Source organism: Balaenoptera physalus, assembly GCF_965194825.1.
Source record: "Balaenoptera physalus genome assembly, chromosome: 5".
NCBI classification, from domain to species: domain Eukaryota; kingdom Metazoa; phylum Chordata; class Mammalia; order Artiodactyla; family Balaenopteridae; genus Balaenoptera; species Balaenoptera physalus.
In genome coordinates, this window is record NC_138884.1 from 97,088,649 (window position 1) to 97,116,121 (window position 27,473).

Genomic DNA, 27,473 nt, shown 5'->3' on the forward strand with positions numbered 1-27,473 from the left:
GTCCATTTGTCAAACCATTAAAGGTTTCAGAATGGCTGTGACTCTTTCCTGGGTTGTTCTGGTCGGTGAGCAAATTGTACAAGCAAGCGTGTCCCTGAAGCCTGCCCCGGTAAACATTTAGTATTCAGGTGCATTGATTGGTTTATATTCCACAAGCCCCAGAGTTGGATCATAAGTGAGAGCTGCTACTTCTCTGTTATGAATTAGCGTCTTTTCACATGAATGCATTAATAGCCATCATTAATAATTATCTGAGCATGAAACTGACAGACAAAAAACTTTCAGGTTATGACTCTATCACACCAATTTCATTTGTTGACTGATTTATTAAAATTTCATGGTTAAGATAATACAAATTTTAGCTATGCTAATGTACACGGATCTTAGTTCTTTCTCTGCCAGACTGCATTACCAAACAATATTCTTTTCGAATTTTAAAATTTTTTTAGTGGATAAGAAGGATTGAATAGGGACCAAGATAGGTAGAAAATGCTTAAAATATCCCATTAGAGACCAATAGCTCACAGATGCTTTAGTGGAGTACTAAACTACTCTTTGTGCTGACCATGCATTCTAGTAAAAACTTGGAAACTCCAACTGGCTGCTCGGGCTCAAAAAAAAAAAAGAAAGAAAGAAAGAAAAGGCAATGCCAATGCCATCTTTGTTTCTCTGAGTCCAGATGCTGTTGGGAATCTCTGAACTCAAACTTCTAACTATTTGAACTCCTCAATGGGATGGATCCAATCACCTATTGTAACAAAGTACCACATACTTAGTGGCTTAAAACAACACAAATTTATGGTGTTACAGTTCCTAATGTCATAAGTCTAAAATGGGTCTTACAGAGCTTAAATCAAGATGTGGGCAGAGCTGCATTCCTTTTTTAACTTTTGCCAGCTTCTAGATCCTGCCTGCATTTCTTGGCTTGTGGCCCTTCAACCATTTCCAAATCCATCAGGGTATCGTCTTTAAATCAGTATCTATCTCTCTTCCTCTCTCTCTCTCTCTCTCTCTCTCTCGTTCGCTCTGCCTATCCTGACTCCCTCTTCCTTTTCCCTTATAAGGATGCTTATGATTACATCTGGCCCACCCAGATAACCCAGGACAGTTTCCCCTATCTCAAGATCCTTAACTTAATCACGACTGCAAAGTCCCTTTTGTCAGGTAATGTAATATATTCACAGTTTTTGAAGATTAGGACATGGATCTCTTAAAGGAGTCACTATTCTGTTTACCACAGTGTAAAAGCTGCCTCTGGAGGCTGGGAAGATAGTGGCTCATGGTTTGTAGTAAAGTCAACTGGCAAAACTCTTGCCTGTATTAATTTGGAAGATAGAACATAGACTTGTGCATCTCACTAAGGAGATATCCAGACAGAATGTTAAAAGCGCCAACTGGGTCTTTTGTGTAAGGAAGAGAGATTAGTTACAGAGCGAACTGTTCAGTTTGTGAGCAGAATTTCAAGGAAATATAGAAGAACCAGGATGCAATGGGTTGAAAAACAAAACTGTTTCACATTTTCCCCATCTTAGTCAGTAAAAGATTCAAAAAGTGAGAAATGACCTCAGGGTTGAGATCAAATCATAAGTTTATTTATAAGACCTTTTGTTAAGACCTCAGAAGGATTCAGCAGAATGCCTAGTTAGATCCTCTCAACTAGAATAAAGAATTTCTAAAAATCTTAAAGGCAATGTCCCACAGCACCCTGACACTCAGCCCAAAATAGAGAGAGGTCTGTCTCAAAAAGAATTATGTATGTGACTTTAGGGGCATGAGGTGAACCCAGTCAGATTCAGAGAATTCCCACTGAGTGGCCAAATGTGAAAGCTTTGTATCAGCTTGGACTAACAGGGGTAGAGACAGTTCAAAATGAATACAGGCTCTACAAGCAGGAAGTAGGTTGAGAGAGCTGCTTAGCTGCAAACATAGGCCATTTCTTTTGGAAAAAGAAAGACCAGAGGGTAGAGGCAGAAGCCACAGAGAACAACGGATTAGGAAGACACTCCCAGGGGCAGAATTGGGCCCTCAGCAAGCAGCATTCCCTTCTTTGGAATAAGGAGCCCTGACAATTTGTGCCTGGCTGGAGTTCAAAGATGCTCTGGACCCGTGACTGCTCTGAGCTGCTCCTACCCCTCTGCTTTTAGTATTTTGCTTCATTTTATCTTGCTTTGTTTTTCTAAAGAAGGGCAGACTGCCACAGGCAGTGCCTCATTTGGATGTATCTGGAGTTTCAGGAGTTTCACCACCCCGCATTCCCCTACAAATGGACCTTGAGAGCTTGTTTGGAGGGTCTAGCAGGGGAGCTCAGCTATTCATATGCTCTTGACCAAAGAATGATCCTCCTCTCTCAGGGAAGGTCATCCTCTTCCACTGGGCACACAGTTTTGGGATGAATGCACACAGAGCAGTTACAGAGGAAGGGGCCACCTGCCTAGCCAGCCAGATCAGCCGAATCAACCCTGGCGATCAATGGCATGACAGATGTCACAGCCATATCACCCTCACATACTACCTTTCTCTCCTTTTTGAATGAGATTTTTTTTTTATTGGAGTATAACTGCTTTACAATGTTGTGTTAGTTTCTGCTGTACAATGAAGTGAACCAGCTATATGTATACATATATCCTCTCCCTCCGAACGAGATTTTCTACAGTGGTTATCTTAACTCTGTCCTCTGTCTTACCATTGTATATTGGGTAAAGCAGTCAGGTAACATCTCTTTGTAGTTCGCAGGTCTCCAGATTAAGAGGAACGACACCCATAAGGCCTTATCCACATCTAGACCTGATTCAAATCATGAATTCATAAGTTTCTCCCATGATGTCATAATTAGGTGAGACTCAGAAGGTCTTAAAAGATATGAGTGTATTTGCATATGGGAGAGAACAGAGAGCAGACAATCATATATGGTTAAATTAATCTCCCCAGTGAATACCTCCCAATGTTCACACCAGTGTGGAGTCTCCTTGCATTGACTCTGAACTTGGCTACATGAATTCCTTTGGCCCATAAGACATCAGAAAACGTGACAGAAATAGAGACTTGAGAGGAGCTTATACATTTGGGGCTTGTCCTCTTGTAATGCTGTCCCCACCGTGGCTCAGTCTAGCCTCCTTGAGGTTGAAGGACCACGTAGAGAAAGAGGCCCAGCCATCCCAGCTCTTCAGTTGAGCCCAACCTCCAGCCAGCCCTCCAGCTCAATGCAGCCATGTGAATATGCACAGGTAAAACCAACAGAAGACCACATAACCAACCAACAGAATAATTTCACAGCAGTAGATAACTGATGTAGGAATTTAGTATGAACATGGTCCCAGGAGCTATTGAGAGCAAATGAAGTTAAGTTCCACTTTAATTGCCCTTTTCTAGAATCTGGACCCAGCCTACCTCCCCATCTACCCTACAAATCAGCCTACCACTGGTACCATTGCCTCCACTGATACCAGATTATCACTCGCAAGTCCCATTCCTCACAATCATAGCCCAACTCTGGCCCTCACTTACCTCCACCCTAAGACTCCCACAATCATACTTTTAGATTTTGAAGAATATTTGTCAATAGTTTTATGAGGTTTTATAATAACATCAGCCCTTATACGATGTCATAAATGCATCCTCGGGCCTTCTGTTTTCTAGTAGCCCAGATTATAAAGTTACGTGTCATGAGAATAAACCTTCTTCATCAAGAGGAACTGTCATAGTAGCTTGTTTTAGGAGCCACTTCTCTTCCTCAAAATATTTTATCATTTTTACAAAAATAGCTGGTGTTATTTTAAGTAGCTTCCCTTTATCCTCCAGGTGGTACCTGAGCCTGGGCTCCCAAGCAAAGTCAGGAAAATTAGAAACTTCTCTACCACGTAGATTAATGAGGCAGATCCAAGTACTTCAGCACCTAAGTCCCTCCTGGGAAGTAACTTCTATGCTTAGGAAAGTGCTCTTCCAGGATGCAGTTCGCTATATAATCTCTGGGAAAATGAAAGAGGGGAATGACCCAAACAGGCTCCCTTGCTCATTGCCAAGGACATGGGAAAGAAACAAGTTTTCACTGTTATATCATTTCACCTGCTTGTATCCTCACACCCATGAGGTGGGCAGAACTGTATCATCCTCACCAGTTTACAGATAAGGAAACCGAGGCTCCAGAAGAATAAGTGATGGACACAAGATCACGGAGCTTGTATGAGGCATAGCCACAGCTTCAACTCAGGCGCCTCTTTGAAACAGTATTTTGACAATTATTACTTTTTGGAGAAACCTGGACCCAAGCCTTGAATGTGTCTGTTAGAAGCAGGTGAATTTGAGCTCATTTTGTAATTTCATATTTGAACTGTAGATATTAGTAGTTGCATTGCAGAGTTGTCATGAGGATTAGATGAGATAGAGTGAAGGGGAAACAGAGAGGCAGCAGTTAAATACATAGGAACTGAGCCAGATTGCCTAGGTTCAAATCCCAGTTCTGCTACTTCCTAGTTGAGTGGCCTGGGGCAAGTTGTTTAACTTCTCTGCCTCTGCTTCCACTACTTTAAAATGGAGATAAAGATAATAGCCTTACATCATAGGATTTGGGGGAAGATTAAGGATTAGCTAATATATGAAAAGCTCGTATAACAGGATCTGGCTTATAATAAGTATCAGCTCTCATTACCTAAATCTTGGCATATAAGTCACATTCAATTGGCTACAAGTCCTCGGCTCTTTTCACTTCTCCATGCTACTTCAAACCTTTAGAGTTTCCAGGTTCAACTTCAGTGTACCAAATATCCAGTTCACAGACCAAAAGACATAACTCCTCTTAGTTGGCACTGTTTAAAAAAAATCTTTACCAGAATGAATAGACAGTTTGTCTCTGCTTTGATGAAACAAAAATGAATTTCTTTTGTGTGCCTGACTGTAGCTGACTGTATTAAATAAATTATTCACTATGACAGAGGAAAAGGCTGAACATTTCTGAACAAAAGAGACAGCCCCAGACCACCTAACAAAGCTCCGCGGTCCCCTGCTGAGTTGAGCAGACACTGGTAAGGATCAATGTCCTGGAGAGCCTAGACTGTACATCAGCCATTCAGCAAACTTGCATCATCCTCTATCAGCCTCTCTGACGGACTCTGAGCTCTAGGGATAAAAGAGGACGTCAGTCAGAAATGCTAATAAATCCTGAATCTGAAAACAGAGGAATTTAAAAATAATGACAGAGTTCAGTGCATATTCAGGGAAGTTCTATTATATGCGCATTTAATTTTTTAAACTTTAAAGATAGCTCTTAGGTAAAAAAAAGAGAAAGTCACAGAGACAGGAAGGTACAGAAATAACCACGGAAGGAATGTAATTAATCCCAACCAAAATCCTGCTCCCTGCTCCTGTGCCTGGGAATGAGAGTGACCTGGCTGGGACTTGGCCACCTCTCAGTAGATTCGTGTGTCTCTCCAGTGTAAGCTCTCACCTCACCACTGTGTGAACGTAGGGCTAAAGGGGAGCTGCTGTTCGCACAACCTATCCCAAAGGCAAGCCAACATCTTCCCCTGGTGCCCGACCAAAGCAAGATCCATCTACTCCGACACCGGAGGAAAAACAGGCTGCGGTGGATTTCATGACACAAATGACAGCCTCCAGTGAGTTGCCTTCCTAAGGATTTTCAAGGGTAATCTTAACAACAGGAGATGTTCACCTTAGATGCAACGCCGTTGTTCTGTATACTTAGAATGTATACAACTGCACTTTCTCCCTGGATCATTAATGTAACCTAGAAGAAAGAAACTTCAGTCCTCCTTCTATAATGCAAGGGATCAGGCCTTGTAAGTTCACACCCATACATTTAATTGGACTGCGTTTTGATGATTTATAGAACTGCAATCTTGTGGAAGAAAAAGGAGAGCAGGGATATTTATCATTGCTTCACCCATCCTAATAATTAGCATGCTTCATCCTGTACAAGTAACAGTGCACTACCCCTTCAGCCACTGGGCTTTGGCCACATTCCTGTGATCAAGTGTAGTGTTTGCAATAATGAAACTCAGCAGGAGTCATTTCTTTGAAAAATGTGTAGCATAACTGTAGTAATATGCTTTCATCTTCTGCTGTGAAAGTAATACCACTATCAGGAGGATTTTCTTTAAGTTTATCTGAAACTAATTTATACAGAATGGGTTAAAGTACTGCTTCTCCCTGGAAACTGTGTGTGAGTGAGGAGAGGGGAGGAGACACACTTAAAGAGACTTTTGAAACTGAGCTTTTAACACAGAGGAGATTCTGACGATAAAATTTCTGTTTTCATTAGAGTTAAAGTTTCTTAAATTTGAAGTTTTGTTTTAAATATAAAATAAAAATGGAATTATCATATTTTCTCTTTCTCAGCTTGATTATCAGTATATTCAATTCAAATTTTGCTCTAGATTATTTTATCAAGAAGCAATGCAAAGTCACAAAAGAAAAAAAAAATCCCAAGTGTTTGAATGATAGCTGCTGAATTGCATATCATTTAATTGATAAAGTTATTAGTATTATTCTCATTTTAGAGATGAGGAACCTAAGGTTCCGGGAAGTTAGGTAACATACTAGGGTCTCATAAATGATGGAGCTGGGATTGAACCTAGGTAGGTCTCTTCACACCAAAGTGGATTTTTTTCTCATATGACTCAAATCTCTGAATCATAGGACCAGGAAAAAGGTAGCTAATTTTACTCTCTTTTTGTAATCAGAGATACTTCTACTATATCCTGGGCCACTGACCAAGAAAATAAAGAATAAAACACCGCCAGGCCCCCTCTCCTTGGTCATGTCTAGCTATGCTAAGACCTCAGACAAATCCAAAAGTTATAGTGTCCTCTCTTCTTCCCTAACAGTTGGTGGAAAAGCACATACAATCTATGGAGATCACAAATCAACCCATCAACCGCTGAACAAAATCACAGCAAAAGATATTTAAAAACCCATAATAATTCACCTAACTTTAAGGTTGTAAAAGGTTTAGACATGTAAGAATGTGTCATTAAGAAAGGGGTATTTGAGCACTAGTAAAATTGCACCCAGACTGCTGAGCAGTCAGCGGAGAAGAACTGGCTCAATGTTTAACATATCAAGTGCTCTACGTGGTGGCACCTGGGCCTCTCAAGGCCTCCTCCTTCGCTCAGCCTCAGGGAAACAGAGGAGCAGAAGCCACCAGAAAGCACTGGCAACAGCAGAAAAAAGAAAAAAAAAAAACCTGGGTAACTTGAGATTAACTTTCTATCCCTCAGGCAGATATATGCAGAGGGGGCAAAAGCAAAAAATAGAAATTCCCCATCACCTTCTTGCAATCTTCCCCCAGGATTCTGAGAGACCGCTGTGCTGTCAACAATGCAAGATGTATTCCCTCACCCAACCACAGAAGACTGCCTTCTTCAGCAAACACCCTGTTTTTCACACACCTTGATTCTGTCTTTTATATTTTTCAATTTTCTAATCCATTTCTTCCAATAGCTTCCAAGAGAAAAGGGAAAAATGCTTTCAAACTCTAATGTAAAAGCATACAAATGAATAATCCTACGCGTGTGCACTTCTGTATGCATTTAAGTGAGTACTTTGATTCTGTCAACAAAGCACAAAATGAAGTGGATACCAGAAAATAAATTCATTCCTCAGGCACAATTCAGGTCTTCCAAAATCAAGCAGAAGCCCAAATTATTTGATCAAGTGAACCTGATAGTAACCTACTATGCATTGTCGGTCAATTGAGTGTGGGAACAACTTGGTTGAGTGCCATTGCTTATGACTGTTATCATTGCCATCTACAATGCAGCACTTAGACACTTAAGAAGTTCTAAATAATCATTGCATCTTACCACTTACAGTGGTCTTAAACAATGAATTCTCTGAAGCTTAATTTATTCATCTGTATAATAAAGAGCTTCAAATAAATAAGCTCTGATAGCCTTCCCAGGTATCTTATTTTCTAAAAATAATCTAAGAGCCTCAGTATACCTGAAATAAAAGTGTTTTGTAAATTCTAATTTAAACTAAATGAAAGCCAAGAAATTATTTTAAGAAAGCAATCAAAACAATGGACAAAAGTCAAAGGAACTGAGTTCTAATTACGGTACTTTGATTATCTTGGTTAGCTATTGTGGACTAAAAAACCACATCACACTTAATGCCATACGCAACAGTAATCAGTTATTAGTATTTCCTCTCACAGTTTTGGAAGTTTCAGGGCTTGGAGGTGGGTCCTATTTAGGGTTTCTCATGCAGTTGGAGTCCAAAGGTGCCTGGAGCTAGAGTCAGAGACATCTCAAAACTGTCCTCATTCATGTGTCTGGCTCTTGACACTGGCAATCAGCTGGGACTTCAATAGGCAATATTGCCCAAATACCTATGCGTAACCTGCACTTCCTTGAGGCATCACAGCTAGATTCCAAGAGGGAGTGTTGCCAGGGATAGAGAGAGCAAGATGTGTTGCCTTTTATGACCTGGGAAGTCGTGTATTTTCACATCCCTCATTCCTAAATGTTTAGTAGAAGCAAGCCACTACAGCTTTTCCATATTCAAGGAGAAAGGAACTAGGCTCCACTTCCTGATGCGAGGAAAGTCAAAGAACTTACAACATGGTTTTTGCAACCACCACATTGACTTTGGTCAAATCATTTAATATCTAGGGCTTTATGATCCAATAAATTATGAAAACATGTATTTTAATGTCTAAAAGTCAAATATAAAACAGCAATGAATTCGACTGCATTTCTACAAATATTTTCTCTTTCAGGAGAGTAATAGCAATAATATTAACATTCATTGTGTGATTACTATGCTAAATGCCTTAAATGCATTCTATATTCCCTATGTCGTAAGTATAATGATCATCCCCTTTAACCCTTATAGTTGCACCTTAAATTCAGAGTAATGGGTTAACATTCAAGAAAACTAACAAAATCTATGTTTGCAATTCCTCCCATAAAGAAAGACTGTAAACTTTTCTTTAGAGCTCTGTGACAGTAATGTTATTTTGGTGTAAGACATGTTTTCAGTACACTGATCATTATCAGGGAATGTTACTTATTCTTTATACAGAGAATAAATACAACTGCCTCAAATCCCTTTCCCAAGTTCCTCTGGGCAAATTATTCTGTAGAATAAATCATCCCCAAAAGAGTGTCCTTTAAGCAGAGGACAAATGTATGTTCCGATTCTGCCAGCAGACACCCCCAGAAGGACACTGGAAACCACATTTGAGGATACCTATCCAATAAAGAAAAGTTTCCCCCATCAGAGGAGACACTCGGCACTTATGGCAGGCCAAGCTGCAGGGAAATTCTGAAAGTAGAACTTTATGAGAATATGAGAGCCCAAACCCAAGTATTATTGAGCATGGAAGAAGCCTGCTCCTTCCCCAGGGCAATTTCGTTCAGGCTGGCCTCATTATTTTAAAACACAGTCACAACCTTAACAAGAGGTGCATGTGAAAGGCAGCCCCAGCATAATCAGGGACTCAGCTGAAGAGTGAATGTGTGCAAAGGCCAGAGGTTAAGTTAGACAGAAAAGCCTCCCTCCACCCCCTATTATTGATATATTGACCGAGCAGAACAGTCAGGAAGTCAAGCCATCCCTGAGTACTCCAAGTCCACACCACTTTATTGAGATGGAAAATAGTCTTGCAAGCAAGCTGGAGAGCACGATGCTGATTATACTAACCCAGTGTTAATCCTTCATCATTTCCAAATGACTAAAATGACCATTTGGAAAACATCAGATTTAATCTGACACAATCGCCCACAGGGAGCCTGGAGTCCATTCTATGTTAGCCTTGGATTAAAAAACATTTTAAAGAAAGTAAAGAAAGAAAAAGAAAAGTAGAAAACACCTAAAGAAGGAAAGGAAAAGAACAGACACTGTTCAACTTTCCCCTTGGAATTTATTCCATTAAAAAATGTTTCCATGCATAATCAACACTCAAGGGCCTGGGGTTTTATTGTATATCAGTAGAGCATCAAGTATATGCAATAAATGAATCAAAAACCAAAGTTGCTTAAATGAAAATATGCCTGAAAATAAATCAAACTGGCCTCTTGAGATATACAGAAGTCCAGATAAATTTAATAACAGGGTTTATTGAAATGGTTGCCCTGCTGTTAGACCTTTACCAGTCTCAAACACCTGGTGAGTAGTTGCTGCTATATTGTGAAATTTCTGTTAAATAATTAGCTTGGAAACATTCCCCCGACTGCTGTCGTATATGCTCTTCCAGGAATGACTGGGAGGGCTCGGTGACTGTTCTTGCTTATTGCAAAACAAAGGTGTCAGCAGGATCTTTAAGCTGTGGCAATGGTTATGTCAAGGTCTGGACCATACTAAGCCACAAGAACAGGATTTGAATCCAAACTCTGTGGCTTGTTTCTAATAGACCTTGTTCATTACAACCTGAGTGCCCAAATTTTCTAATGTTCTTTAGAAATGCAATGAAATTCCAGAGCAAAGAACATGCCCTCAAAAAGCCCAAGTTTTGAGAAATGAACAATATTTGTGTAAAATTATAAACCACTGAATCACCACTTTATTTTATATTTTCTCATACAGGGTATGTTACATTTTTTTCCCCTCATAGTAGGTAGTCACTTTTCACTGAGTTCAAAGATTCAGAATTAACTTCAGAATTAACTAATTCATGTTGATAAGTGCCTACTTTGTTCAAGTTGCTTTCAAATACTTCTATCTTCTTTAATCTTTCATTCCTTTATTTAATTTTCTCCTCTCACTACATGATGTGGGTAAGTTACTTGACATTTTGGAGCCCCAGTCTCCTCATAAGGACAATGGGAATAGCTATTGTACCTACGTCATAGGATTATTGTCAGAATCAAATAAAATAATGATCATGTATGTAAATAAGGATTTTTTTGTTGCAAACAAGTGAAAAAAGACTTGAAGAAAAAAAAAGCTTTGGAGAAAAAATGGAGGAAGTAAAAAGATTACTGAGAAAGCTAAAGGACAGGGCTCTCACCAGCTAAAGACTCCCAGAAAGTGTTCATGGCAGGAAGCACACTACCGTACCACAGTGGAGGCTCCAGTAGGGAAAGAATTCTAGCTATATCTTCCAGCTACTTTGCTCAGTATTTAAGATCCCAAAACCAGAAGGTCTGATTAACCACATTTGATTATGTGACTTTCCTTTAGGTATATTGGGTGAAGTAAAGAAAGATCTGGCAAAAAGGACCCCATCAACTCCAGGGTTGAGAAAGGAGACCCCTGGATCTACATTCCCACCAAGAGTACACATACCTGGGGAAGAGGTAAATCTCCCACAGGAAATCAAATGCTATCAGAGGGAAGGAGAATGCATGTCACATATCACACAAGATGAAGGAAGTCCACTACCGTATAAAATACATGCTACATGTCAGAACTCAATCAATGTCAGTTGTCTATAACTTCCTTTTGATGCAGTTATGGTTATTCCATTTTGCAAAAAAAAAGTAAACTAAAGCTCAGAAAGGTTAGGTAATTTTCCCAAGTCACATAAAAAATAAGTCAAACAAACAGCCTGAATTCCAAGACCAAACACTCCCAATGGGAAGAATGAGGGTAAAAAGTTGAGAAAAAACAAAGAGCTGTTTAGTTGGATGAGTAGGGAACAAAAATCTGTTTAGGATTTTGGTCCTTAAGCTTGCTTTTCCCTTGGGCACAGAGTGAATTTTCAATGTCATGTTCTTATGCAGTCTGCTCTGTGATCTCTGGACCCTGTGGAGGTCAGGTCTCATTATTCCCCTTTGGGGAAAGCCTCCTGTTCAACAAAAGAAAAGCCAAACTTCTTCAGAGAGGTTAGAAAGTGTAAGTACAAGCTTTAACCTTCTGTTTTCTGATTAGGGGATGGTAAACGTTCAGGAAGCCAGGCACACATGAATTTTGCAACTAATCTCACATGAAGGGAAGGTCACCTGATGCAGCTGAGGTAGCAGAAGAAATTGATATCTTATGAATGTTACCTGGAGAAGTTTTCCTGAACCTTACACCCCAGTCATTTCTAACTGATAGCAAAGTCTGTTGCCACCAGCCAAAAATGCTAAAACTTGAAGAAAAATACATTCATTTTCAAGGGTTGCTTCCTCACTCCCACCCCACAATTTCCAAGAAAATTCTAAGTGCAGCATATAGCAAAGGTCTGAGTACTTCAGATGAAGTGGGGAAATGCTTATGGTATATATGCTCTCCCGAATTCTAGCATATTAGGACAGTTTACTAAGAGTTCCCTTTGTAAAACTCTAGGGAGAAATGGGAAGAGAACTGAGGGAAGATGGTTAGATCCTCGGACACCAAGATGAACACTCTTGTGAAGAACAAAAATGAGGTCAAAAAGTATATGAAGGGATGTAGGGCTTAGAGATGATGAATGGCAGACGTTCACCCTAAGGAGAGGAGCGTCCAGGTACCCAGAGTCTGCCTAGAGTCACGGGATTTCAGGGTCATCAGTGAGAGACACTTTTTGAGCGTGGTGATGCTTGTTCTAAATACCTGGGCAGCAGGAAATATGCACCAAAGGTGTCCATTCTCTATAAGAGATGTGGTAACTAGAGAGAGACTCAGGTGGGACAAGAGCAGCCAAAGCTGAGAGCCAAGAAGGTGCAGAGGCAGGAAAAGAAGAGGGTGGCAGACAACCCCAGGGAAAAGAGAAGCCTGTTACCAGTGGGAACAGAAGCAGGAGAATGTTAACAGCCACAAAGAGCACAGGAACAGCCAAAGACCCAATGGGAACGGAGGACATGTAGATCAACTATAGTAAAACTGCTCTTTGTGAGGCTGACCACATGTACGTAGGGTGTTGACCCTGTGCAGGCACTCATATTTTCTCATAACAACAAGAAGAAGTATATTATTATCTCTGCTTTATATGTAAGGAGACTTATCTCAGCAAGGGCAATTAAATTGCCCAAGGTCAAACAGTTAGTAGAAACAGGGTCAAAACCTAATCTGTCTTCACAGCCCACATTTTGCTCCAGTGCACTATGCCCATATATTAATCTGGGCATATACCCATATTTCAATATACATGTTGAAAGACATGTTTCAACATGCAACTGTCATGTGCATTTTGCTGTACAATTCTTTACAACAATTGCATTCTACCGGACATACTACCTTGAAACTTGCATTTTTCTTCCTTAATATTATATCTGGGATACTCCTTCTTGTCCGTTATCTGTTCCTTTTGGTATTTATATCATGTTCCACAGAATATCACAATGCAGAGGTCAGCAAACTATAGCCCACTGGCCAAATCTGTCTTACCACCTGTTTCTGTAAATAAAGTTTTATTGGCACTCAGCTACATTCATTTTCTGTATAGTTTCTATGGCTGCTTTCCTGCTTTAATAACAGAGTTGAATGATACTCAAGGCTAACATTGGTATTTTTTTAAATATTTCTCTGATTACTAGAAAAGCTAACTATCCTTTCATATGTTTACTGTCCATTACAGTTTCTCACCTGTGAATTGCCTCTTCATTTGCTTTGCTCATTTTTGCACTATTGTTAGGAGTATAATGCAGGGTTAAGTATACTTTCTCTGCATACTGCTGGAATTATCTAGACTCTTGACCCCAATACTTATTAGTTGTGTGATATAGGGCATGGTACTTGATTTTTCTGTGCCTCAGTTTCTTAATCTATAAGATGAAGTGATAATATTGTCTCCACCTATTATAATTATTATAAGATCAAGAGATAACTATCCTTGTTATTTATCACGTATCTTTTTCTCTGTTTTTGCCAATCTGTCTAGTCAAACAATAAGAGCTTTTGCAACAGCCCTCTTAAAATTCCTAAAACACAGAACTTCTGAAGCCACTAAAAAGTGTTTTGTTATCCTGCAGGCGAGGTCAGGGAGTCTCATAGCTAATGGGAGCAGAATATCCTGGTGATGTGATTCTGGGTGATGCAAGAATAAAAATATCTTGTTTCATTTCTTTGTTTGCAAACATTTTCTACATCAGTCCAGTAGACCATAAGTGAATCTTGCTGTAATAAATGAGGTTGTTGCAGGCCCTCAGGGATCACCATCTTAGCATTAGTTTCATTGTACAGACACTAGGAGACAGAACCCAAAATCCATTGAGCTTGTGATCTGCCTTGATTGAAAAAAAATTTTCCCCTAAATTCCAGATTTCTTGCAATTTGAAAAAATACTTATAACCCTTTCATTGCTCTTATTATCTGTGCCTTACATTAAACTTATGTCCTCTCTCAGCTATTAAACTGTAAACAGCTTGAGGACAGAATAAGAATTTGGTTTATCTTTGTGTCCCTCACAGCACCCAGCAGAATATGCTACACAACTTTGGTGCTCATTAAACAGTATCTTACCATATGAATTAATTATTAATGGTTATTACCATTAATAACAGTATGAATAAATATCAAGTATCTCTCCTGGTTTGTTTCTTTCCCCGAAAAACAAAGTTAAAGAAAGGAATTTTAGTCAGTTTAGGGCTTCGTGTCATTGGGTTCCGACTAATTAAAATCTTTACAAGTACTGATTTCTCTCTATTAGAAGTTCCCCTTTCATGAGGAAGCATTGGAATTTAGAGAATCTGGAATTCCCTAGAGGGTCCTCATTTGGAATTTGAGTAGATTTAGCCTTGAATTTTCAGGACTTAGATTATCAAAATAAAGCAGAAAATAATAATAATGATTGGAACTGACACATAGTAAGCATGCTATTTATATTATATCAGTTAATCTTCCCAAAATATTATAAGGTTGGCATTATTCTTATCCCTGTTTTGTAAAAAAGGAAACTATGGCACAAAATGATCAACTCACCTATGGTCACACAGCTAGGATATGACACACCAGGATTTAGCCCCATGCAATATGGCTCCAGAACCAACACACGCCTCTCTATATTGCAATGGGGACACTGCCAGCAAAGTCTTGTAGAAACAAATTTACCATCAGGAGAGGAGGTTTGATCTTTTAAATCACCAGTGGTAGACTCAGGGGACCTGGGCTTTATTGCTGGTTCCATAATGATCTATTGGCAAAACTTCAAGCAAACAAGCCAACACCTTTCCTGGACTTCAGTTTTCCTCATCTATGGGGATAATGATAGCATGAAGTCTACTTCACAGCTATCTAAAGTAGAATGAGATCTTGTATATAACAAACATTTTCTAAACTATAAAGCAAACTGTCATGACAACAAGCTCAAAGATAACAGAATCTCAAGGTTTACGTTTAGAGAAGAGGGTAAGAGGATGATATACAGGTTTATTAGGGCTGCCATAACAAAATACCATAGACTGGGTGGCTTAAACATCAGAAGTTTATTTTTTCACAGTTCCAGAGCTTGGCAAGTCTGAGATCAAATTGTCAGAAGGTTTGGTTTCATCTGAGGCCTCCCTCCTTGGCTTCCAGATGGCCTCTGTCTCACTGGGCCCTCACATGGTTTTTCTCCTGTGCACATGCATCCCTGGTGTCTCTTCTTGCATCCAAGCTTCCTCTTCTTATCAGGATACGAGTCACATTGGTTTAGGGACCACTCTAAGGCCTCATTTAAACTTAATCACCTTTTTAAACACCCCATCTTCAAATACAGTCACATTCTGAGGTACTGGGGTTAGGGCGTCAACATATGAATTTGTGTGGAGGACACAATTCAGCCTGGAACAAAGAAAATCTCTTTAAAGGTAAGTGTAAGCTGTACTCATTGACCCACAGAAAGGGGTACAAGTAGATGATAGAGAGATGTTCAGAGGATTAATGCCCCAAATTCTAAACAACCCAGGCTACCCAGGCCATCAGGAGACTTGAAGCTGAGTCACAGAGCCAATTTTCTCAATTATCCTCATTTCACTGCAGTGATGGTTTGGGGGTTATGAGTAGTACTATACAAGAAGATTAATTATAATGGCAAATTTCACCAAAAGGTCTAAAAGTAATTTCAAGTATGTTGCCAACCCTACAGGTTATTAAACATCTTTACACTGGAACAAACAAAAAAAGGCACTTCTAAAATTAGAGAACTTTACATCCTGCATGGTGGGAGGGAGAAGAGGATGAATTTGTCTCTACTGTGTGTGATGATGTGAGTTTGTGGTTAATTGATGTTTTCCTAGTCCCATACCTTTACTTAGGCTCATCCCTGCATTGAAGTCCCCTTTCCTTGACCCATTAAAACATGTTGAACCTAAATGTCGCCTTCACCATGAAGCACCCCCTGATCACTGCAGCAGGAAAGGCTCTCTCTCCTTGGAAAGTCATTCTATTTTCTTATATTTCTCAGAATCACTTAGGAGTAAAGACTGAGCTCTGGTAAGGAAAAGACCCAGAAACAATGTGGCTTGAATAAGATGAAAGTGTATGTGTTTCCGACATAAGATTCCTGAAATGAGCAGTCCAGGTGTGTCCCCATCATTTGGAGACCCAGACTCCTTCCGTCCTTGGTTCTGCCCTATCTTTTTGGTCATTGTCCTTATCCATGTAGTTGAAGTTGAGTCACAGGTACATCCATAAAAGAGCTCAGAGGAAGGAGAAATAGCAGGAATCCAGGGGCAATGATGTTCTTTTAAGCAAGAGAGATAAAATTTGAATACATCATTTCTGCTCACATTTTACTGATAAATATTGTCGCATGGCCACACCCAGCTGCATGGAAAGATGGTGTACTAGTCAGGGTTCTCTAGAGAAACAGAATCAATAAGAGAGAGAAAAGGGCGGGGGGGAATTCATTACAGGAATTGTCTCATTTCACTTATGCAGGCTGAGAAGTCCCATAATCTGCCATCTGCAAGTTGGAGAACGAGATAAGCCAGTGGTACAATTCAGTTCAAGTTCGAAGTCCTGAGAACCAGGGAGTCGATGCTCTAGAGCAGGAGAAGATGGATGCTTCCACTCAAGCAAAAAGAGAAAATTCACGCTTCCTCTCCTTTTTAGTTCCACTCGAGTTGTCAGTGAATTGGATGATGCTCACCTGCATTGGTGAGGGCCGTGTCTTTCCTCAGTCTACCTATTAAAATGCTCATCTCCTGGAGGAGGACCTTCAGGATGGCAGAGGAGTAAGACGTGGAGATCACCTTCCTCCCCACAAATACATCAGAAATACATCTACATGTGGAACAACTCCCACAGAACACCTACTGAACGCTGGCAGAAGACCTCAGACCTCCCAAAAAGGCAAGAAACTCCCCACGTACCTGGGTAGGGTAAAAGAAAAAAGAAAAAACAGAGACAAAAGAATAGGGACGGGACCTGCACCAGGGGGAGGGAGCTGTGAAGGAGGAAAGGTTTCCACACACTAGGAAGCCCCTTCACTGGCAGAGACAGGGGTTGGGGTGGGGGAAGCTTCGGAGCCACAGAGGAGAGCACAGAAACAGGGGTGCAGAGGGCAAAGCGGAGAGATTCCCACACAGAGGATCGGTGCCGACCAGCACTCACCAGCTCGAGAGGCTTGTCTGCTCACCCGCCGGGGTGGGCGGGGGCTGGGAGCTGAGGCTTGGGCTTTGGTCGGATCCCAGGGAGAGAACTGGGGTTGGCTGCGTGAACACAGCCTGAAGGGGGCTAGTGCGCCACAGCTAGCCGGGAGGGAGTCCAGGAAAGTCTGGAGCTGCCAAAGAGGCAAGAGACCATTGTTCTGGGGTGCGTGAGAAGAGGGGATTCAGAGCACCGCCTAAACAAGCTCCAGAGATGGGGGTGAGCCGCAGCTATCAGCGTGGACCCCAGAGATGGGCATGAGACGCTAAGGCTGCTGCTGCCGCCACCAAGAAGCCTGTGTGCGAGCACAGGTCACTATCCACATCTCCCCTCCAGGGAGCCTGTGCAGCCCGCCACTGCCAGGGTCCCGTGATCCAGGGACAACTTCCCCGGAAGAACACACGGCGCGCCTCAGGCTAGTTCAACATCACGCCGGTCTCTGCTGCTGCAGGCTCGGCCCGAACTCTGTACCCTTCCCTCCCCCTGGCCTGAGTGAGCCAGAGCCCCCGAATCAGCTGCCACTTTAACCCCCTCCTGTCCCGGTGAAGAACAGATGCCAGAGGATGACCTACAATCAGAGGTGGGGCTAAATCCAAAGCTGAACCCCAGGAGCTGTGCGAACAAAGAAGAGAAAGGGAAATCTCTCCCAGCAGCCTCAGGAGCAGCGGATTAAATCTCCACAATCAACTTGATGTACCCTGCATCTGTGGAATATATGAATAGACAACAAATCATCCCAAAATTGAGGCGGCAGACTTTGGGAGCAACTGTAGACTTGGGGTTTGCTGTATGCGACTGACTAGTTTCTGATTTATATGGTTATCTTAGTTAGTTTTTGCACTTGTTATCATTGGTGGATTTGTTTCTTGGTTTGGTTGCTCTCTTCTTTTATTTTTAATTTTTTATTTTAATAACTTATTTTATTTTATTTTATTTCTTCCTTTCTTTTTTTCCTCCCTTTCTTCTGAGCTATATGGCTGACAGGGTCTTGGTGCTCCGGCCAGGTGACAGGCCTGAGCCTCTGAGGTGGTAGAGCCGAGTTCAGGACATTGGAACATCAGAGACCTTCTGGACCCACGGAATATCAATCAATCACCGAGAGCTCTCCCAGAGACCTCTGTCTCAACACTAAGACCCAGCTCCACTCAATGACCAGCAAACTCCAGTGCTGGACTCCCCATGCCAAAAAACTAACAAGACAGGAACACAACCCCACCCATTAGCAGAGAGGCTGCTAAAATCATACTAATTCACAGACACCCCAAAACACATGGCCGGGTGTGGTCCTGCCCACCAGAAAGACAAGATCCAGCCTCATCCACCAGAACACAGACACCAGTCCCCTCTACCAGGAAGCCCACACAACCCACTGAACCAACCTTAGCCACTGAGGGCACTGGAACTTATGGGACTGGATGTTTTGTACCAGGACAGCTCAACTCCCCACACTTAAGTGTTCAATAAGAAAGAGCTGGATGAGTGAAGTGTTCATCTTGTTCATACAGAGATCATGGGTGCTCTGATCCTTCGTCTTGTAATACTTACCTCAATTATAATGAATCACTTATAAATGTGTCTTTTTAATATTCCCTTCTCCTTGTGTGCACCATATCCCCTTGTGATACTGTATATATAATGAGGATGGGGACCAGGTCTATGGTGTATTCTCTCATGGGGAGTGCACCAAAAATATTTATTAAATAATGAATGAGTGTATTTGTCAAACGGTGGTGATGGGTTCTTAAGAAATGTAGATGTGAGGATAGTATCAAGGAGTGTGATAGAGACTGGTAGGCATTTCCCTTTTCTCCTGGATACGCAGTTGGACCTGTTGATGATGAGTGTGGTCTTGAGGGTGGGTTCTGGCCAATGGGATGTATGGGTGTATGGGCAAAAGTGAGGTTCACCACTTCCAGCCCAAGGCCACGTAGCACCTCCAGTGCCACCATCTACCCGCGCATCCTCTGCCTGCTGACAAGATACAAGAGAAGACACTGGGTCTTGAGGGATGGTGGAACCATCAGATGGAACGATAAAGGTTTCTGAATCACCATGTGAAGTACTGCCAGCCAAGGACCTGCAAAGAATGGGAAACAAGTTTCTACAGTCCTGAGCCACTGGTGTTTTGGGTCCTTTTGTTAAAACATTTAACCTACCCTAACTAATACAGGAAGAAAATCCCAGATAAAATTATCTGGTATTTCTTAATCCTTTTCAGCAAGATGTTCCACTTCTTTCTTCATTTCCAGACATGAAACTTACTCATAGAAAATACTCTACTTGAAATAGTCAACAGCTATAGTTGGGACAAGCCTTACTCCTAGGTGGTACAGATAGACAAGGGCAAAGAAGGAGTCTCTGACCAGGATCGTGTCACTCACCAAAACGTCTGAAATTCTCACAACTGAAAAATTCATTATTTTTAGATTTTATAACCTGATTTTTAAAACAGTTTTATTGAGGTTAATGGATATACAATAAACTACACATATCTAAAATGTACAGATGTAATGTTTTTCCACATGTAAACACCTGTTAAAGCATTACCATAATGAAGATAATAAACAAATGCATCATCCCCAACAGTTTCCTTATGGCCTTTTTTAATCCATTCCTCCTTTTCTTTCCCAAATTCTCCTCATTGTATCCCCTTCCCCAGGTAAGAAGTGATCAACTTTCTGTCACTATGCATTAGGTTGTATGTACCTCCTAGACTTTTATGTAAATGGAACCACACAATATTTACTGGGTTTTTTCCTGTCTTGTATCATTCACTGCCAGTATTTTGACATTTTTTATATGGTAGAGTATATCTATAGTTTATTCCTTTTTATTACAGAGTTGTCCTCTATTATACAGATATACCACGGTGTGTTTATCTATCACCTGTTGATGGACACCTGTGTTGTTCTCAGTTTGGAGCTATAACAAATAAAACCATTATGAACATTGGTGTACAAGCCTTGGTATGGACATATTTTTTTTTTCTCTTGGGTAGATAACAAAGACTGTAAGGGCTGAGTCATAAGGTAGGAATACGCTTAACTTTTAAAGAAAGTGTCAAAGGAAATGTACCACTTTGCCTTCCCACCAGCAATGTATGACAGTTCCATTTCCTTTATATCCTCCCCAACACTTCATATAGTCAGTCTTTTTAATTTTAACCATTTTAGTAAGCATATACGGTGTCTCACTTGCCCAAAGCAAAAATCCCAGAAGCTTTTAAAATGCCACTTTGACATTGTGAAAAGAACATGGACCTCAACGATAGAAGAACTGGTTACATGTCTTCAAACTATCATTTTTGTAGGTACAACTCTGTCAAACAAGAGGGCATTCTAGGGAAGAGCACTTGCTAAGACTTAGAAGTATGAAAGGACCTGTGGAACAAATGACAACCATTCAATAATGCTAGAGTTCAGAGTGAGAAGTCCAGACTGGCAAGAGATAACTCTATGAAAACAAGCAGTGGCCATTTCATAAAAGGTATGACATGCTTAAGAGTCTGATCCTTGAAAAAGGGGCTCCATGATGGAGGAGAGAGCCATAATCAGATTTGTGAATTAGAACTGGCAGTTCTGAGGAGAGGTAAGCCCATAAGGAGAGAGTCCTCTAAGAAGATTACTGCATGAGTGCAGTCCAGAGATAATGAGGACCTGATCTAGGATAGCAGCAGCAGAGAGAAGATGGGAACCAAGATACAGAGGAAAGAATTAGCCAGATTTGGGGAGGATTCCCTGGATTGTCGGTGACTTGCAGGTTTTTGCTTTGGCCAGATAGATAGATAAGCAGGGTGTCTTCTTGGAAAATAAGGAACAAAAGTTGGAAAGCAGATTTGTAAGGGAAAACGATACATTCATTCCAGGACCCTGAGATTAAAGTATCTCTGAATATCAAATTGGAGGTATATGGAAGTCAACTTTTGCTTCATTTATTCAAAACAAAAGTATTAATTATTGTCTGTGTGCCAGGCATTGTAGGGAGATGGCATAACGTGGGGCTGGAAATAAGACTAGACTAGGAACTAGACATCTTGGTTTCAACACTGGTCAGGCAGCCAGTCAGTTAGTTTTCATTTATTTTGGATAAGTCTCTTAAATTCTTACTCACCTATAAAATCGAGGGAATAATACCAATTTTGGCCACTTGCAATATAGTAAAGAGCAGAATTATATGAGTTATAAGATGATAATTCAAAGTAGAAAGTGTTAAGAACCGTACAAGAGATTTATAGGGTTCTGCATACGCAGAAGGGTGTTTACTTCCAATTGGCTCTGGCCTCACATTGTGATATACGACTATTTATGCCCACACTATTTACAGCCATAAGTGAGAGGAGGGTCTTGAAGGAATAAGCCAGAGATGCACTTTGATGAGGCAGAGAGAAGGCCAGGTCAGAACACTCCAGCTGTGGTTCAGGTAGCAGGAGGGCTGGAGAAATTCATACTATTCCTCCCACAGGCCAGTGTGAAGGGGTGTCCAAGGGAAAACATATAAAGCAGCTCAGGACCGCTATCTCTATGTGATTTTGCAGGACAGCAGAAAAATGTTTGTAGGTTCATAGTCTGTTCCCCAGTTGCAAGGGTGCTTGCAATGAGAAGAAAAATTCTCTAGAAGTCAGAAGACTAGAAAACCAGTCTGAACACCACTACATAATAGCTATGTGACCTTTGATGTAACTTACCATCTCTGGTTCTCCTTCCCCATGTGTAAAGGAGGGGTTTAAATGATCTCTACCAATCCTGCCAGCTCTCACAATGAATGAATGTCTTTATGAAGCCTTTCTGGACACACTGGTCCTTGAAAAGGAAGCTCCTTTCCTTTGCTCATAAATCTAGATCTGTTTACTCAGCAAGATTAAAGAACATAATGAATATTCAAGCCAGGCACTGTATGGACTGTGACACAGTTTAACAATGCTAATCTGCTGCGTGGCAGTCAAAGTCTGCATCAGCTTCACATGTTTTTGAAGATGTCCTTATCATCCAGTGCTCGGATCAGTCATAAACTCAGATTTGCATTGGTGACTTCATTTAGCCATCTCCCTGCCACTGGTTCCTTACCTGGGTCTTCAGCACGTAACAGAGGTCATCCATGCAGAGGGAAAGTAAATCTCTCCATATATTTTGAGAATCTAAATATTACTTCAGAACTACTACAAAGTCGTCCAACGTATCACCTTGGGGATCTGGATTTTCTGAGGATAGATTAATTGCTGCCCTGGTCTTGGCTAATTTTTGCTAATTGCTCAGGACCTTGGACAGGTATACTGCACTGAATACGCTGGTAGGTGCAATGTGAAACGCTGAGAATTTATTTGTTGGATTGGAGAAAGCTGCTTTCGAACTTAAATAGGGCAGACTATCTCTGCAGGCAACATGGTGGGAAACTACCTTAGTCAAAATGTGCATGCTCTTCAAATGAGAGGTTGCTATTTTCCAAAGAAGTAATCAAAAAGGGGAGGGGGGAGGGTGCTCATGCAACTCTCACCAGTGTCTATTACTGTAAAATGCCAGAAGCAATTATGATGTCATGTGTTGTCTAAAACCGGAGCAGTGAGACAGCTTGAGATGCAGTCAGAGATAATAAACCAAATAAAATCTGCAGAGTTTTACTGCTTCATATTGCTTCTTTCCAGAGTTATAAGCAGCAAGAAAAGCATCTGCCACATTACATTCGATTTATTCCTTCTTTACTTTCTCTCTTCTTTCCTCCCTTTGTTAAAAAGAAATTATGTAAACTTGAATTGGTTAGGGATAAATTTCAAAGGTTACAGCAGGACAAAGAGGTGCTGTTATTAAGAAAAACGTCTTCCTGGAGCGATCCTATGTAACTTACTGTTGCAAGCCTTGCAAATATCCCCCTAATTAAAATATGCTTTCCCGTTTTCTACTTGCTTTACCAACAAGCATCTGAGAAAGGAGCAAAGAGCTTCCCACCTTAAATGGGAAAAAGAAAATAAGAGATGCCTGCCACTCAGGATCCTTCTAATAAATTCTACCTAATAAGGTCCAGTGCTAGGGGCTAAGTTCCAAGGTATTTCCTTAATTGGATTCCTAAAGCCAAACATATGCTTCTTTTAATTTCCTTTGGATCTGACAGCATTGAGTTGAGAAAAGTCAAGAGCTTATTTTTTCATTTTCTGTGTGATAAAAACGTTCCTCCTTTCCATGTGATTTTCAGATGAGATCAATTGTTTAACTTCTCTCAAAGGCTATCAGCAAGAGTATAGCAAGAGAAACTTAGGGACCCAGAAGCCACTAGGTTCCTCTGACCTTGTTCCCTGCCAGCCAGACAAGCTACTTCCTCAGAGTCTAATGGAGGAATTTATTCAGAAAAAGGTTTTTTGTTTCATGTTTGCGTTATCTTCCATCACAAGCTGTAAAATCCTTCACATCTCACTGATTAAAGAAAAGAATACATCGCAAGACATCAGAATGTACACCATCATTTCAATTGGACCCAGACAACCTTCAAGGTCACTTATTTCTACTAACCTCAGGCTCCCTTGCTTTCTCTATCCATCTCTCATCAGCCCTATATATCATGAAGAAAATCTTCATGCAGGAAGCAAACATCGCATTAATTATGTGAACCGCATCTGCATGCAGATTGCAGGAGCTCTCAGACCACATCTGTTGAATCCCAGGCCAAAAACACCCAACTCCACTGGGATGTTGTTTGCTAAGCCCTTTTGGTCATTGGTAGATTGATTTTCATGTTCTGGCTAAACAAATAGTTACCAGTGCTGAGCACTGTTCTTTGTTTTGCACTGAAGACCCAATTAGCAAACACAGTCAATGGACAGGTCAAGAGTTGAGGTTCAGACGGACTCCTCGAGGCCAAACCTCTCTTGTTTGAACAGCTTTCCACTGACCTTTGTCCTCATCACAGGTGATCTCCTGTGAAACATGTCACTAAGCTCCATGTGCAAAGCCAGAGAGGAAATAAATAGCAGTTTATTCAAATATCATATGTCACTGCACAGACAGATCAAACAGCTCCAGAAAGATCATTACTGATAAAGAATGAAATGCTGGCACAGAAAGGTAAAGATGTGGGTCAGGAAAAACTCTAAGCCACAGAGGTGAATAAATACGTGGTGAATATTTAGAGCTGGTCTGGGTTAAGAGCAGTTTAAACTAAAAATGTTACTTTTAACTCATAATAGACCAGCTCTGTGGGTCTGGGTATGGTCAGCAATCCCATTAGTAAGTGATGGCTACATCTTGTCATTGGCTACACTTCAGTCTGCCACTATAAATTCACATCAGATTTACAGCTTTCTGAACCTTCTTGGCAGAGTTATAGGCCTATAGCACATCAGGAATGGCAATCTCGCTAGCTGTCTTACCCAACACACATTTTACGGACTATAGTCTTCAAGACACCAAAGGACTATAAGACCCAGATAATAAATCCACCAGGGGTCAGAGCTACAGAGATCATGTTAGACATCTGACCCATAAAACACATTCGTGCTGATAGGATTTGTCTATTTGTCTCCTGTGAGGTGCTGTTGTACAGAAGACCCATTTCTACAGAAGCTGCCCCAGAGGGAGAACAAATGAACCACCGGTCCATCCACCTAGTTCCTCTGTAAGCCAACAGCAGGCGTGGTCTGGGGTCCTTTGTCACAGTATGTGCCCCAGGGGGTCATCAGCCAGCTGACACCACCTTGTTCACGTGCTGATGGGAGCAGGAGATTCCCAAACACCAAGGAGCTGACTCTCTTGGAGTCTGCAACCTCCATACTCATTAAGCTGACTCCTCTCAGGGACTGGAACAGAGAGATGGTGATTAGAACAATGGAGCGAGTGGCCACACATGGACGGCCCTTTCATGAAAGGGCAAATATTTTCCAAAAGCTAGACTTACTCAACCAGAAGCATTCATGACTGGTTTCAGGCATTGCAAATGAAAAAACAAAACAAACCCAAACAAAACTAACAGTTGCCCTTGACTTCGCAGCACTCGCACTCTAGTGAGGTAGGCAAGCCATAAGTGATGCCTGACACCACCACCAACCCCTGGGCTAAGACAAGCCCTGGGGCTGATCTGAAATCCCAACAGCTGTTGATTTGAACTCTTTAACGTTCTTCTAATCACTGTTCTCTTCCTTTCTCACTGCTGGTAGTTTAGCTAACCAACCATCCATCAGTTCCCTCCAGGGCAGATGAACTGAGCACAATGAAGCTAAATGACATTGACTGAAACCTACCCAAAATGAGGCAAAGGCCAAGACCTCTTCACCCAATGTTCTAGCAACTTAGTTACTAACTTGCTTAGTAACTAACTTGGTTAGTGATTTAAAGCACACTTGGCTTATTACAGTCCACAACAGGGGCTCCACATCTTCAGGAACATGGTACTAAATAAGACTGCCAAACAATTCTGAAATTAGAGTAGCTTTGGCAAAATTTACATCCTATTTTTTCAACCACTTCCTATCTGCCTGCTTCCCTTTAGCCTATTGATCCTACTTCCCAAGCCCACACCCCCTGCTCAGTCAGTGGACTCACCAGATCTAACCTATTCCTTTGCATCACATGTGGTGAAGCACATGTCTTACTTTCTGGTGTTTTCATGGTCCTGCCTAGAAAGCAGATTCATCTTCATATTATGCAAACAGGAAGAAACACATCGAATCTAATCTAAGGGAAGTTTAGAATGCCTTTTGAACACAAGTATCCCTCTGCCTCTAATCCCACCGTTAGAGAGCCACTGGGTGAATCTTGAAGAAAAATAGTTTTTGTGTAGTTGTTTATCAAAATTATTCAGTTAAAAATAACTATCTAGTGGGAACTTCAATCGCAATTCATGTAGTAGGAGAGGGTTCCCTCTCCATCTTGTCCCATCCAAGCATGAAGCTTGACTTTTATTTCCACAGCATCTCTGTCTCCCTGGGTATAATGGCCTCTATTCTGTATTTTGGAACTCTTATGTATGTCTCAGGCCACGGAAAAATGTGGATGTTCCCCCAGAGCAGTTAGACGGCCTCAGTAAGGTCTCATAACAGGTGTCTTCCTTCTGGACAATCCATGAGCTACCTACAGGGAACTCTCCATGAAAAGTACACATCTCACAAGGGCAATGAGACTAATAGCCTTACTAGCATGGTTTCTCTGCCCACCTGTAGATGAACATTAACAGCAACTGCCAGGGATCAGTTCTAGGACACCCTATGGATACCAAAATCTGCAGATGCTCAAGTCCCTTATATAAAATGGCATATTATTTGCATATAACCTCATTCACATCCTCCCATATACTTTAAATCATCTCTAGATTCCTTATACTGCCTAAAACAGTATAAATGTTATGTAAATAGTTGTAAATACAATGGAAATGCTATGTAACTGGTTGTCAGCATGCAGTAAATCCAAGTTTTGTTTGGGGGAACTTTCTGGAATTTTTTTTCTGAATATTTTTGACCTGAGGTTTCTTGACTCTGCAGATGCAGAGCCCATGGATATGGAAGGCCAACCATGCTCTCCACTGACAACAAGTGGTCTGCCTATGATGGCTGGGTTCCAGGGTACTCTCTTGTGATCTGCTTGGCTATTCCTATTCTTTGCCCCATACCATCTCTCTACCTGGTTTACACCACCTTCCCCCATTCACTCATCTCCCTCCTACTTCCCCCCTACTAAGATCACCTATCCTCCCTGCTCCTCTCCTTCATGCAGAGGCCTGCCTTTAGTGAGGTGAGGAGAGGAACAGACCGACTTTCTAGTTCTTATGCTATCCTCTCTCCAGTTTTCTGGTTATAGCTCTGCTTCCTTAGGACCCACTTTGGAGGTCAGAAAATCAGACTTGACTGTTTCTTGTGGTTCCTAAAAGCAATGTGTATGCCTCTCATTACAGGGTGAGGTGGGGAAGTGGGGTGAGATGATCATATAAAGAAAGTGGGAATAAAAGATACACAGACATTAATACTTCAAAATATTATCTGGCTTCACCAAGTATTGGCATTTAACACTTGAAGAGGGACTTCCCTGGTGGCCCAGTGGTTATGACTCTGCGCTTCCACTGCAGGGGGC

The 27,473-nt window shown here is 41.2% G+C and overlaps 2 long non-coding RNA genes across 2 annotated transcripts in view; both read right to left on the reverse strand.

The window, feature by feature from the left end:
* Window positions 1-27,473, reverse strand: part of LOC309662139 — a 165,446-nt gene that overhangs the window by 55,604 nt on the left and 82,369 nt on the right. The gene's annotated exons all lie outside the window — the stretch shown is intronic.
* Window positions 1,625-24,000, reverse strand: LOC309662156. The gene is made up of 2 exons (XR_014264546.1): window positions 23,928-24,000; window positions 1,625-15,621 (listed from the first exon to the last, which is right to left on the reverse strand). It is a non-coding gene; the product is annotated as an uncharacterized lncRNA (long non-coding RNA).